The sequence below is a fragment of the Lagopus leucura genome, unplaced genomic scaffold, assembly GCF_019238085.1.
Source record: "Lagopus leucura isolate 7727_CA_CO unplaced genomic scaffold, USGS_WTPT01 Super-Scaffold_100071, whole genome shotgun sequence".
Taxonomy (NCBI): domain Eukaryota; kingdom Metazoa; phylum Chordata; class Aves; order Galliformes; family Phasianidae; genus Lagopus; species Lagopus leucura.
The window spans coordinates 706,163-720,175 of NW_024962313.1; the positions used below are offsets into that span (position 1 = coordinate 706,163).

At 46.5% G+C, this 14,013-nt stretch overlaps 1 long non-coding RNA gene across 1 annotated transcript; it reads right to left on the minus strand.

Moving 5' to 3' along the window:
- Window positions 1-312: 312 nt before the first annotated feature.
- LOC122188577 lies at window positions 313-11,220 on the minus strand. The gene is made up of 3 exons (XR_006181614.1): window positions 11,175-11,220; window positions 10,781-11,091; window positions 313-2,836 (listed from the first exon to the last, which is right to left on the minus strand). It is a non-coding gene; the product is annotated as an uncharacterized LOC122188577 (long non-coding RNA).
- Window positions 11,221-14,013: the final 2,793 nt, after the last annotated feature.

The following is a 14,013-nucleotide window of genomic DNA, read 5'->3' on the forward strand; positions in this document are numbered from 1 at the left end:
AGGCTCGTTTCATCCTCACGCTATCCATCAGTTTATCATACTGATGTCTGTGGGAGGTGAAATATTGGCACAGGCTGCCCAGGGAGTGGTGGGGTCCCCGTCCCTAGAGATATTCCAGAGCCATGGAGATGTGGCACTGAAGAACATGGTTATGGGCACGGTAGAATCTTCTGGGGTTGGGTTTGGGGATCTTAGAGGTCTTTCCCGACCATCATGGTTCCATGATTTTATGATTCCATGACATGCAGCTGAAGACAGCCTGGAGTAATAGCTCCAAAAAAGCTATGAACTGTCTATTAATCAGACAGGGCATACATTTTGAAAGCAAACAACTTTAATCATCTTCTTGCTGATTTATCCTTGAAAAACATTCAGAGTGTTCTTATCTCAGAACCTGAAGCTGCAAATGTGGATCACAGAAACGTCAGACACTTCCTTGTCATCTTCTGTTGCCAAAAGAAAATTCTCCAATGTATCCTCCCAAGTACAAAAAAAAGGCCAAGTCTCCTTTTGGTGTGTTGCCTTCCTGCTTCTTTTATATGCATTGCAATGACATATTGCAATAAATATTTCCCATGTCTCTGCCTTCCACAGCCCTTATTCCCAGAGTCTATTAGTGATATTTTCCCTGCTCTTACAGAGACTTCTGACAATTTTCCTGCTTGCATAACTTTTAATTGCAGTCACTTCATTTGTACGCATCATACAGGTGCTTTCATTGTTCACTGCTAAGAGAGATTATTATAAGAAGGCAACCAGACATTTTATCTTTGCTTTTAAAATTCAGCTTAACTGCATCCTTACTAGAGAACTTATTAAAAAAGTATTCCAGAATTCACTACACACAACTTCCCATTGCCAGAGAATTAGAGACATCCTGATGTGTTTGAAATGAAATACAGGCATCTGTTGGAGCGGAATGCTTTCAGGTGCTGGCAGTAAACACAGTTTTCTCATGCTGGTTGCAAAGCCATACCTGCTAGAAAAGCAGAATCAAAGAATAAACAGAAAGGAAGTGGTTCATTGCCTGCATTAGATTAACCAGTGACCTCCCTGAAGGAAGCCAGGCCAAATGGGATGCACTGATTTGCTAAAACGCATTGACAGAAGTTTTACAAAATCAATCTGGTTCCCTCTGGATCACGTTGCAGCATCTGAGCTTGGCTCCTTTCCTCTCCAGACTGCGTTTGTTTACTGAATTTTTTGGGGGGGGCCACGACCAACCCTTCTGCTTCACCTTGAAATGTAAAGGCCTGGTCTTTTCTTTCTAATGACTAAGGCTCATTACTGCGTGCTTGATGCCCAGTGTCAATGTGCTCTCACAAATCCCTGGCCCTGTTAAGATCAGTCATTGGAATTCTTTTCATACCACACCTCTAAAGACTTCTCACCAGTCTTCGCTGACTTCTTTCAATCCTGCCAGCCCAGATTGAGCCTAAAACCACATCTTTGAGCTCCTAGAGATGTTTGGCCTTTCCTAAATTCCTACCCTAGTTCCCAAATAGAAAATAAAAGCTTTAAGAAGTGCCTTGTCAAGGAAACACCAGGAAGTGCATTCAGGCAACCCAAGTGTACAGCACCCAAAGCCTGCATGGATGAAGTGAGCATCCCTGCCTGGCACTGCAGCTTGTGGAACTCACAGCCCTGGGAACGTGCCACGCTGGGGCTGTTCCAGGGACCACCAGTATTTGTACTGGTCCAGGAAGATATTTGGAAACGCTGTGGTCCAACCTCTCTAGTTCCTCTCTCCAAGGACTGCTATTGAAATGCATTGCTTGTGAATGGCAAGACCAATGGGAGATCTTCTGGAAAAGGGCCTCAATGTCTCTCCCAGCATCATTAGTTACCCTGGATGCAGTGGGGAAGCCAAAGGGGCCAGGCACAGAGCCCACCTGCTTGAGAAGTGCTCACATAGCACAGAGATGGGGCCGGAGGCTCCTGGCGCAGCCACGGGGCTGCCTGCTGCCACAGCAACTTCAGGAAGCAACAAAACCACACAGCATCTTAAGCTGCTGCAAAGGTCCATGGAATCACCCCAACCATTCATCACACAGCTTAGATGCAAGAAGCAAATCCGAAGCTCTTGTCAGGAAGGCTAAGAAGAAGCAACATCCACAGCAATCACCCATCAGAAAGAAAACACAGGCTCAGCTCCTTCCTGCTGCTCTAATCCCTCAGGAGGCAGTGATAAATCCCAGGATTTGGCTTGTCATGTAAGTCTGCAACATTTCTCTTTTTTTTCAGCAGAGATACCGACAGCTTGGGACAAACAGCATTGCCAGGCTGTGGGTTGCAGGATGTCCATCGTGTCCTGTCCAGAGTGTGACCTTGGATCACCAAAAGCTGTGATGCAGTTATCAAGATGGGTTTCGTGTTTCAAGGTCACTCAAACATCTCTAAGGAGAAGGCAACACAAACTCTCGCAGTATGCAGCAGCCCTGAGCCAATGAGCTGCCATTCTACACACTGCTGCTGCAGAAAAGGAGCGAAGGCTCCAAGGATGACCTGCACCATTTACATCACAACCACGGATGGACTTGAGGAGAAGGCTTTAAAGCAACACAGAAAGCAGATTTTCTGCTCTGCAAGCCCCAAAACTCCCAGTTTTCATTGAGAGCAAAAGTCAAAACTTCTGTACAACCACTTTTAGTTGATTTTAACTGCACCCGTCCCTTCAGCCTCACGTTGTAGCTCTCAGTCTCTGTCCAGTAGCAAATCTGCCTTTTTAAGCAACACAGACATTCTGAAGCAGCCTAGAGACAAGATTAGGAATAATTTCGTTGCTGTCTTTCCAACTTTTTGAACAGTGGTGATGTCAAATGCCCCAGGTACAAACCTGAAATGGAACAGGTAACAGAGGTAGATCAACAGTGAAGGAAATGCCATTTAGTGTCTCATCCCTAAAGAAATTTCCCACCAGTGATAAAGAGCGTGATTTGAAACAAAAAAAAAAAGATGAAATCACACAGAAAAAAATGAGTGAGGTGGGGAAAATCAGATGTGGCTGAGAACAGAAGGTACTTCTCAATTCATAAGCACCAGGAAAAGTTCTCACTCCCCACACAGTCCTAATTCCAGCATCCCCAGCCTTCCGAGAGTTTGACTTCTCAGCATAATTCCCAGCCTCAAAAAAAATGGTGCTTTGTGTGGAGTGCACCTCCGCAGACCAACAAATCTCTGCACGATTCAGCAGGTGGGGTGAGCAATTGGCTCCGCACCGCGCTCCTCTGGTCTGAGTTACATGGCCCGCGAGAGGCACGTGATTGATTTCAAACCCATTTATGGCTCACATAAAGCTTGAAGACGGAATCGTGTTTAGTATTTTGTTTTTATTTCATTTTATCATGTCTCTACGCTGTAAATGTAAATGTTTGGCCTGAAGTCAGCGGGTGTAAATCAAGGTAGCCCCCTGGAAGCCAGTGATGCCACACTGACTTACACCCACCAAGGATTTAGCCAGTTCTCTCTTAATATATGGCCGGTTACAGGCATTTTTATTTGTGGTTATATTAACTGGGTTTTGCAAGGTTGCCAAATAAAGAAATGTTATCCAGGGGACAGAAAAGTGCTGCTCTTGGCAAGATTGCTTTCAGCCCCTGGAACCACCTTGCTGGCTGCAAGCGAGCACAGGCCAAAGCACTGCTCTGGGAAGGAGAAAGATGGGGTATCCCATAGACCAAGCAGGACTGCAGCAGCCCTGTTCCATGCCCGAGCTCAGACTCTCATCCAGGAGAGGTCATTGCCAGCTCCAGGCTGTGTAGGACAACAAGGGCAGCTTCCGCCTTCCAAAAATCAAGGAATGAAACATAGAATAGAACCATGAAGGTTGGAAAAGACCACTAAGATCATCTAGTCCAACCATCAGCCCATCCTCACCATGCACACTAACCGTGTAACTCAGTGCCACCAGAAAGCTCCTTTTCTTTGCCCAGATCTCTGAGTGATGCAAATTCTGGTGCAGAGCCTGCTTTTGCTATGGGAAGAGACATCCCAAGAACCACGGAGTGCTGTGACCATGAACGTGACCTGAGGTGTCACCCCCTCAGCAGTGGCCTCAAGCAGAGGGAAAGGGGAGCCCTGGATGGGGGAAGGACAGAGGGGCAGGATGCAGATGTCTCAGACCTCTGCAGCTACTGGGTGTATTCATTTGCCTTCAGCACAAGCTGTTTTACTTACTCTCAAACACCTACTTATTAAGATAGAGACTCATAGCCATTAAAATAATCAGGATGAGGTTTTTTGCAAGAGCAAAACTGCTGTTTCTGGTTATTGGGCATATTCTGAGCCTATTATTAAATGTTGTCTGTCTCAATTACCTCCACCTTTTCATTGGGATGTAGTGTTCTTCATTTTCTCTTCCAGATGAGCAGGTGCAGAAAATGGCTCTGTGTCTTGCCTGGAAATGCTTAGCCACCTGATGAATGGTAAAATAATGCACATTTCTGTTGTGCAAGGAGTATGTGCATTTGGCAAATGTGGAAATAAATATTGCTCATAGGATGCTGGAAAATCAATGGCGCAATTTCTACTACAAGGATCTCAGTGGGAAAAGCCTGTTGAGATCACTTGTGCATGCATTTCTGTAAGTAGCTACATGACACGTGCACTTTGCAGTGATCTGTCACTATTCCATTACAGAAAAGAGACAGGATCTGTCGAGAAACAAGAGGCAAGCTGGAGAAATTCAAATAGAGATGAAACCCACCTACGAAGATCAAACACAACCTGTGTTGCACAGGGGTACACCTGAAGCTGCACACCCCATGATCCAAATACCTTCTGTCTCATCCACTTTGAGCAAACCGTTCCCTTCAGGTATGCTGGAATCTTCTGCTGGATGAGGCTTTGCAGAAGAGAGAAAGAAATGGATGCTCAAATATTTCTGTCCGTGTGGGGTACAGGAGCGGCACAGCTGAAGACAAAACACAACAGCCCAACAGTGAGATTTCTTTGGTAAGACGCAGGGAAGACCATTGGTGAGACCATTGGTGAGAGCAAGTCACTGCTCTAGGAATCAGAGCCCATCTTGTGGAATGCAGGGGTCCAGCTGCACATCTTGTTGGCAGTTTGTGGTTCTACACACAGCTCTCCTGTGCTTCCTCAGCAGATCCAGCTGTACCCAGGCTCAAACCATGCCCTACTCCTGAGTCAGCTTGGTGTTGGATAGAAAAAGGCGAAATCTGATGGTGTTTGGATAAATGCCCAGCACTGGGCTTGTCAGAAGTTAGCTCCAAATTCACACCTTTTCCTTTGGATGGGATCGACTGCTACTCCTGCTGGGGAGACAGGTTCACTCTTGTCTTTGGCAGCAAGCATTCAGCTCCAGAACTTCACCGCCAAACAAGGAGCCTCCTCCCTTCAGTTCTGCAGCCAGTTTTCATGCCCTGCACAGGCAGATGCCCACAAGTACATGCACATAACCCTGACCCACTGTGCCCCACTTTCACATTCCTGTGCCTGCTCTGCCATTGCATGCCCCAGGAGCTGCTTTGCCCAGAGGAAATCTTCGTTTTTTCTTTTCTTCTTCTTTTCTGGCAGAAGATATTGCTCCGCAGCGTAAGAATGATTTCTGTTCCTTATTCCTGAACGTAAAGCTGGCACTGCAAGCTACAGCTGTAATTAGCAGTCATTTTTTCCATTTACTCACAGATAATTGATAAAAATGTTTAACTGCACTAATCACTGATGAAGCTCTGTGGATTGCACCATTCCCAGCCCTCCTCACAGGCAAAGTCTCAGCTTGTTCAGCTTTTGCATTAGCAACATCATTAGACTGCTGGGTTTCACTGGGCTGAAAATTCCACCTGCTGCCTCTGTTTGACCACCAAACTTCATGTCTCCCTAAGGACTTTGTCTTGCTCTGGCTCTGACACGTCGCTGGGATTTGAGTCTTTTTGTTTCTTTTTTTCGTTGTTGTCTAATATCTTCTACATCCTTCTGATTAATTTAGCCCTGCCAAACATGGGTTATACTCATATACGTCACTTTCTACACATATTTTCGAGGTTTCTTGACTTCTGATTTTATATCAGTCCCCAAACACTTTTCCTTTTTCTATGTATTGATTTTCTAACTTCTAAATGCTCTTCTTCCTAAAATACAATTGTTTTTCCTACATTTCCTTTCTCTGGGGATAACCCCCTAGCCACCAAAACTGCTCTTATGGAAGTCACAATTCCCATTCTCATTTCTACATCTGTTTTTTCCCTTCTCCTCAGTTTTGTTTCATCTTCTCCATGGCATTTTTCTGATTCAAAGCCCTGTGTTTTGAGTCCTTCTGCCTCAGCCATCTCTTCCCAGCCCACGCCAAATGAAATGGAGCTGACAGTAACCAAAGGCCAGCCAGTGTCTAACGGTGATGAACCCAATATGTCTTTATGCTCAGAAGCTGGTTGGTGATAGGCTTTTACTGTGCAAGCTGAGGACCATGAGATACCATCTCCAAGCACTCAAGGTGGTGGTGCCACACTCTTGGCCATTCAGAAAGCTGAAATCCTATAGAAACACAAGGTTTATTTCTTAAAGATGGCTGACAGGATTCCAATTTTCTTCCATGATCTGTAACAGACCAAAAGAACCCCCGTGGATGTGATTTGGACTTACATTTTCAAATATATCTTAAAAGAAAAGAAGAAAATAACCATTCAACTTATAGAAAGCACATACAGAGTGAATGCACACTGCAGAAACGCCAGTACTGGAGATCAGGGAGGCTGAATTCAGCAGCAAACTTCCTGCGAAGCTTTTCTCACTGGGAAGGTTTGCTGGTATCCATGGAGCATCCTTGAACACAAGTAATATTTTTGTATGACTAAAAACACTCATGAGTGTCAATAGCAGTAATGTGTAAATTCCAGATAGATGCAAAGCATGCATGTAGAATTACTGCCTGCCTTGTTGCATTCTTTCCTAGGATGATGTAGAAAGCATCTGAAGATGACACGCACGTCCCACGCAGTGCTCCCTTCTGCTGAGTGCAGCAGGCTGCCTGGGACACTGGGCAAGGGCACAGTGTGTGCAGAACGTCACTCAGTATGGAGAGAGGGCTCTTAATTCCCTCAACATTTCCTCACACAGCCTGGACTGATACATCAGCCCAACATTCACACCGTTACACGAGTCCCCTACGCAATCATGGGTGGTCTGCCCAGTGTTCATCCACTGAAATGTACCTGGACTGTGACAGCACCCAATTGCACCTGAAGATCACGAGGTTCCTACGTGTGATAACAGGCATGAAATTATACCCCAGAGGTATCTCAGAATGGCAGAGCTCCCTGTGTGTCTCCTCCAGGTTCAGTGTCCTTGCATGGTGGATGAATCCATCCAAGGATCCATGTGGAGCCAGGTGTTGGACTTGATGATCCTTGTGGGTCCCTTCTGACTTGGGATATTCTATGATTCTGTGATCTCTGTCAGCACACAGGCCCAAGCAGCAGCACTGGCAGGAAGAACTCTTGATCTCATCTGCTCAGCACTTAGCAGGAGGCACCAGGCCAGCTCACATTTCAGGGTGACATTTTTTTCTCATTAGCCAAGGTCTTGGCTGCACTTTAATTGTTAATGAGAGTTCAATAGCTAAAGCTTGTTACATGTAAATGGAGGGGATGCCTGCCAAATGCCTCACAGCCTCCAGCTCGTGTCTAACCAACCCTATAGGAAGCATAGGGCACAGTAACTCTTCAGACTCCTTCACTGCAAGGTAGTAAAAGACTAGGAGCTGCTGCTTGGAGGAGAAGTTATGCCATGCAGAGTTGAGCCTATAAGCACAGTGCCTGTCCCCAGGAGGCTGCACGAGATTCCTTGTCCTGGGGAAAAGTAGCACTGGGGACTCCAGAAAAGTGGCCTCAGCATCTCTCTGGGGAGAGAGGAAAAGTGGCATAAATCTGCTCCAGCTGGTGTGGTCCAGATCTGGGGTGATCTGAGCCTTGGTAGGCTGGTACGAAATGGTCAGTGATGATAACTGCTGTGGGGGAAAGTGCAGAGCAACCTTCAGACCTGTGAGCTCTATGCCAAAAGACTTCTTCAATCCTAGACATCAGATTCCCATGTTTGTGAAGATTGGAACCGTAGGATATGAATTGCAGCAGCCAGGTTCAGCACAGTGCATCAAGTTCCATCAGCCAGTCAGACCAGTCCCACTTAGGCCATGTCCTAGAGCTGCAGAAGAAGCCACACAAGGACAACAAACACAGCAGAGTCCATTCCTTATCCTTCAGCTTCACTTCTCCACCAGTACCAGCCTGGATTTCTGCTGTGTGTTGGTCTCTTCCAGGAATGCAGGAAAAGTGGGGGCCACGGAATGTCCTGAGTTGAAAGGGACCCACAGGGATCATCAAATCCAACTTCTGGCTCTGTACCCAAAAATCCGACCATATGCCTGAAAGCAGATACTTCTTCAGTTTTCAGACTTTCTCCAAGCATCATAGCATAACGCCTGGGGCTGGAGGGGCTCAAATAGATCTGATGCCTCCTCTCATGTTGTGTTCCTGCTCCTGCAAAGTGGGTAGCAAGAAGAACATTATGAATCCTAGAAGGAGTTCAAACAATTAATGTTTTTCATGAGATGTAATTTATGGACCTCTCCCTTGATGTTTTAGGAGGGTGTAAATAGAGGAAAGCAGCCCATAACTTAAAGGCAGGAATGTGCTAATTAAGCACGCAAAAGGAATGCTAATTAGGAGTCTGGTGAGCCGGAAGGGCACAGAGTGGTACAGCCACAGTGTGACTCCCAAGGGCAAAGCTCTCCATCCTGCCATGAGCATCAGCCCCTGCAGTGCCACAGCCTGCAAGTCCAAATCCTGGCATCCCAAAAAGGCTGCCCAGGGAGGCGGTGGTAGAATCACCATCCCCGGAGGTGTTCCAGCAATGCGGAGGTACAGCACTGAGGGACACGGTGGGTGGGCATGGTGGGAAGGGTTGGAGTTGGGCCTGGTGATCTCAGAGGTCTTTTCCAAGGTACACGAGACTGATTACTACATAAAAGCCAGCAATGGCCGGGTGTCCACACACCGAGCCGTGAGAGCTGATTGCAGCCAGGCTCTGTTAACACAGGGGGAATAAATGGCAGAGGGAGCCACGGTTTCCCAGCCGTTCAGAAGCGCTGTTTTTTCCTTCTATTACAATGTGTGAACAATGGTCAAGTGTCTCACTTCTCCATCCGCAGCCCTCCCAAATGAAAGGGATTACAAGTGTATCATTAATATCGCGGCAACCTGGCAGCGAGTCGACAGATTTAATTTGGTGACAAGATGAGTGGCACCAGAATTCTCCCATCTCCCCAGAAAATGAAAAATAGATTCTGCCTGCTACTAGTAAATATTGCTGGTAAGTGAATAAAAATTCAAAAGGGAAAAAGCAATTTTCCTTCTGCTCATATTGTGTTCATTTCTCAATACACTTCATGCAAGAGGCTCCCCTGCCTGATGGATTCCTCCTAGATTATATCATGCTTTTAAATTTATATGCCCCAGCTCTTTAAAAGACTGTTTGCCAAGGCCTTTGCATTCCATGTTAGTCTGGTAACTGCTGACATTTGAAAGATGCCATCGAAGACAAATCCAAAATGTTTTTTTAAGTAAGAAAAGGAGACAGGGCTAGCAGGTAGAGGAAGATTAAAGATTTAGTCAACAGCCAAAATCAAAGTTTTCATGAACTGGTAATGTCAGGAAAAGTTTACAGGGCCTAATAGAGGGCTCGCGTGTCAGGAGAACCCATATTAAGTTTGTAGGGTGTTTTTTTTTTCCTGCAAGAACTGCACATGAATTTTTCAGGGCTCTGTCTTCTCTGAAATGGCACAGCCGTGGCACAGCAGTGAAAGCTTGGAACTCCAGTTCATGTTGCTCTGGTGAACAAAGGAAAATCCCATTCGTGGGTAGTGAATGTGCATTAATCATCTGCTTGGGACAGCTGTTATCTAACATCAAATGCTGGAAATGCAAAGCAAATTGTCAGCACCTCTTCACGGTTTGAGCCAATGCCTCTGCAGCCCCAGGTGTTGCTGCAGTCCTGGAATCATAGAATCATTGAATGGCTTGGATTGGAGGGGGCCTCGTGGTTGATTCCCCTCCTGTTTATAATCTCTCTTCAAATACTGGAAGGCTGCAATGAGGTCTCCCCACAGCCTTCTCTTCTCCAGACCAAACAAGCCCAGCTCTGTTTATCTTCACAGGGAGGTGCTCCAGCCCCCTGATCATCTGTGTGTCCCTCCTCTGGACCCTCTCCAACAGTTCCACTTCTCTCCTGCATTATGGGCTCCAGACATGGATATGGTACTCCAGATGGGTCCTGTATCATGAGGGCTGAGTAGAGGGGGACAACCACATCCTTCACCCTCTTATTTTGAAGAGCACAATCTTCACTTACCCAACCATAGCCAAGAGATGTCTGTACTTTGGCTCATCCCTCATGATTCCTTTGCAGCAAAGCTTTGCCTTCTCAGAACAGGTGGGATCCCATTGAAACCTTCTGGACAACTTCCTCTCCTACCCCATCCAGCTCAGTGTCCCCACAGCAAGAGAAGGGAGTCAAGAAGAGGGATAGGGGTAAGTGGTCAGCACTGTGCTGTGAAGCATCTTGGGGCTGCTATATGGCCCTGCCCAGTGAAGGAGAAAAACAGAGTTCTATATCTTCACCTTCACTTTACTTAATAAAAACATACTAAAAGCAAGTCAGGAGCTTTTCACACCAATCTCTAGGCTGAAAATTGCCACCAGGAGGAGGGTGTATAACTCTAAAGTAAAAGCCTCGTTAGCAGCAGTGCTTAATTACTGTCACTCACCTGCCTTGGCCCAGACTGCCCAGTGGAAAGATTTTTCTAGTTCAGATGGATGAGCATACTCCAAAACCTACAATTTAAGGAGCAAATCCAAATCTGAGTAATGTCTCTGACCTGGATCTCCATAACAGTTTGACCAATTTTAGTCAAACTGTGCAAGAAACTTCTAATTAGCTTCCAGAGTGCACTCATCAGTCTTCAGAGCAATGCAGCTGGGCGAAAAACCAAAAACAGGTCCTGTGCAGAAACCTCTTCCAGCTCTCCTGGGGGTGGGATGTGACACCAGTGTAGCAGTATGTTCTGCTGCATAGGGCCTGTGGGGCAGAATGGTGGAAATCACAGCAAAGGTGATGTCAGATATTAACCTAAACATGGGATATGGGGAGCAGGATGTTACCTGAGCCCAGAACTGGGTCTGGCTTTGCTCAACCAGAGGTCTCATATCCATGCACAGCCAGGTCCCACTTGTGTGTACCCTCCATGTCCCACCGTGCCTGCAGAAGGGAACATCTGCCCTTAGAATCATGGAATAGAACCCTAGGGTCATTAAGGTTGGAAAATGCATCTCAGATCATCACGTCCAGTCGCTGACCTACCCCCACCATGCACTCAGTCCACGTTCCTCAGTGCCACATCTCCGCGGTTCTTCGATACCTTCATGGACAGGAGCTCTGTGACATTCCTGGGCAGCCTGTGTCGATGTGTAACCACTCTTTCTGAGATTTTTTTATCCAAATTTCTTAATATCCAGCCTTCATGCATGGTGGCACCCACCTCTGACACGTGCTGAGCTTTCCCTCGGGGCTGGAGGAGAGCACACAGTGCTGCCCCAGGTTTCCTCCCCCCTCCCAGACCCAGCAGTCCTCTAGCTGATGCGTTCAACTTGGAGCTGTTATTGCCATCCTGGGTATTTATTTAAAAGCAAAAGGTCAAGAGAACAGCTCATTTCCAGCATGGAAAGCTTAATGCTCCTCTGCGCTAAGTAAAGGCATTGGGCAATCATTCCTACGGAACAGGTGCTGGGAGTTGTTTTGAATTTCTATATTTACTTATTGCAGTTTCTCTTAGAAGGGACATAAGTGCTCTCCTTGCCTAGAGGCTCACAGGACAGCACAGCCATGTCTGCCATGACCATGAGGCAGCCATGGCACTGGCAAGCATCACTTGATCCTAACTGCTTTAAACGCAGCTATTACTTTTCAAACTCAGCCAGCCTATTCATGTAATTCCCTATTATGCTCAAAGAGCTGACACTGTAAACACCTCCAGGCTTGGATGACGTCCACCAAGGGCTGCTGCCTGTTCAGCACTTGTCTTCTGCAAGTATCAGGAAGATCACAGATTTTCAGCGTGGTGTTTGGGGTTCCCCAGGCTCCCTGCATCAGACCCTCCAGATTCTCCACCAAAAGATGATGTGCATGCATGCAATCAGACGCCCAGCTGTTGCTACCCACAGCCCCTTTTTCACTTGCCCCATGATGTGGATCGGAGAATCATGGAATTATTAGGGTTGGAAAAGACCACCAAGGTCATCTGGTCCAGCCATCCATCTACCACCATCACTGCCCACTGACCACGTCAGTGCCACATCTTACATTTCTAGAATGTCTCCAGGCACAGTGGCTCCTCCATCTCCCTGGACAGCTTGTTCCAATGAATTACCACTGTTTTGGAAAAGAATCTTTTCCTAGCATCCAACCTGAAGCTCCACTGGCATGGCATGAGGTCATACCCTTTTTCCCTGTCCCAGCCACCCCAAAGGCAATGCCATGCAGCTGGAGCAGTGCTAGATCAGCTTCTGACTTGCCATTTCTGGTCCCACAAGCTGTTGATCTGCCATTGACCCCATCCTTCTGCTGGGCCCTCTGGGGCTGGTGAGGCAGTTTCTCTGTTGCCATTTCCTTCTTTCCACAGCTGGGTAATCGTTGGTGACACTTTTCAAATCATGCTGGGGAGGTTCAACGAAACCAACTAGATGGAAATCAAATTTCAAGTAACCGGTAGGAAATGGAAAAGAAAAATGTTTATGGAACGATTTTCTTCTCTTCCCCGAAAGGTGAAAATTGTCACTCATAAATTATTGATTTGGATTTGCCCCGTTTTCTTCTCAGGGTTGCAAACTCTGGAGGAGCAGGGGGTCTCCATGGAGGCACAGCCCAGAGGCACGCCATCCCACCAGGGAAGGGCAGCAGTCGTTCTCAGCATCGGGTCAGGGCTTCTGTGGTGTTGCAGAAGGGAAACGTCCCATGAGAGAAGTAAACTGCAATCAGAGGAGGGACAACAAACAGCACCGTAATGGGAGTGAAAAATGGGAGTTTTTCTCAGAGAGCCATAACTTCATAATCAACTAAGAGGATGCCTTTGGCCAGGTGCCCATCCTTCCAGCAGTGGAGGCTGCTATTAGGAGCAGAAAAAGCGATACGTAACAACATGGAGTGGGGAAATAGACAACCATTGATTTTCAACTAGGTGTTATGAAGTATGGAAAATTGATACAAGGAACTGCACTCATCAGTTAAAAATGCATAAGTTAGTGAACGTATGACAGCGAGAAGGCAATTGAAATGTTCAGTGAGCAAAGTAAAATGGTGCAGGGGTTTTTCTTCTAGAGATGACCAAGCTCTTAATAAGGCAGAAATGCAATAAATGTTTGTGGGCTGTCTTCATGTCTGTCTCACAAGAGGAATTTGAAGAACTCACCAGCAATGTTAAGATCAAAGATTAAATGGCACTGAATGGGGTTATCTTATATAGTGGGAAGGTGTTACATCACACAGGAGCATCCCCAGTAAGTGCAGTACTACTGGAAGATACAACACACCCCCACCAGAGAAAGCAGGCTGGGGGATGCCCTGAGCATCAGACATGGACAAAGCCAAGGGAAAGTGATATAGGAGTCAGCTGGAAGGAGAATTAGTGCCAATCAGCATGGCTTTATGGGAAATGGATCTTGTCAGCCCTCATTCCATTCAGAGAAGAGATCACAGGTTCGGTTAATAAAAGTAGCTGAATAGATGTGATACACCTCAGCACAGGGACTGCGCTGCATGGCTGATTAAAAATGGGCGCTCAGCAGTGTCAGGGAGAAGCACGTGAGAGATTGAGACTTGGGCAGAAGCTCAGACAGCCGTCGTCGATGGGGAGCTGTCATTAAACCTGTGGTTTTCATGTCGTTTTCCAGCAGGAGGTTTAAGGCAGTCAGTATTTTCATCAATGATTCGAACATGCATGTTAAA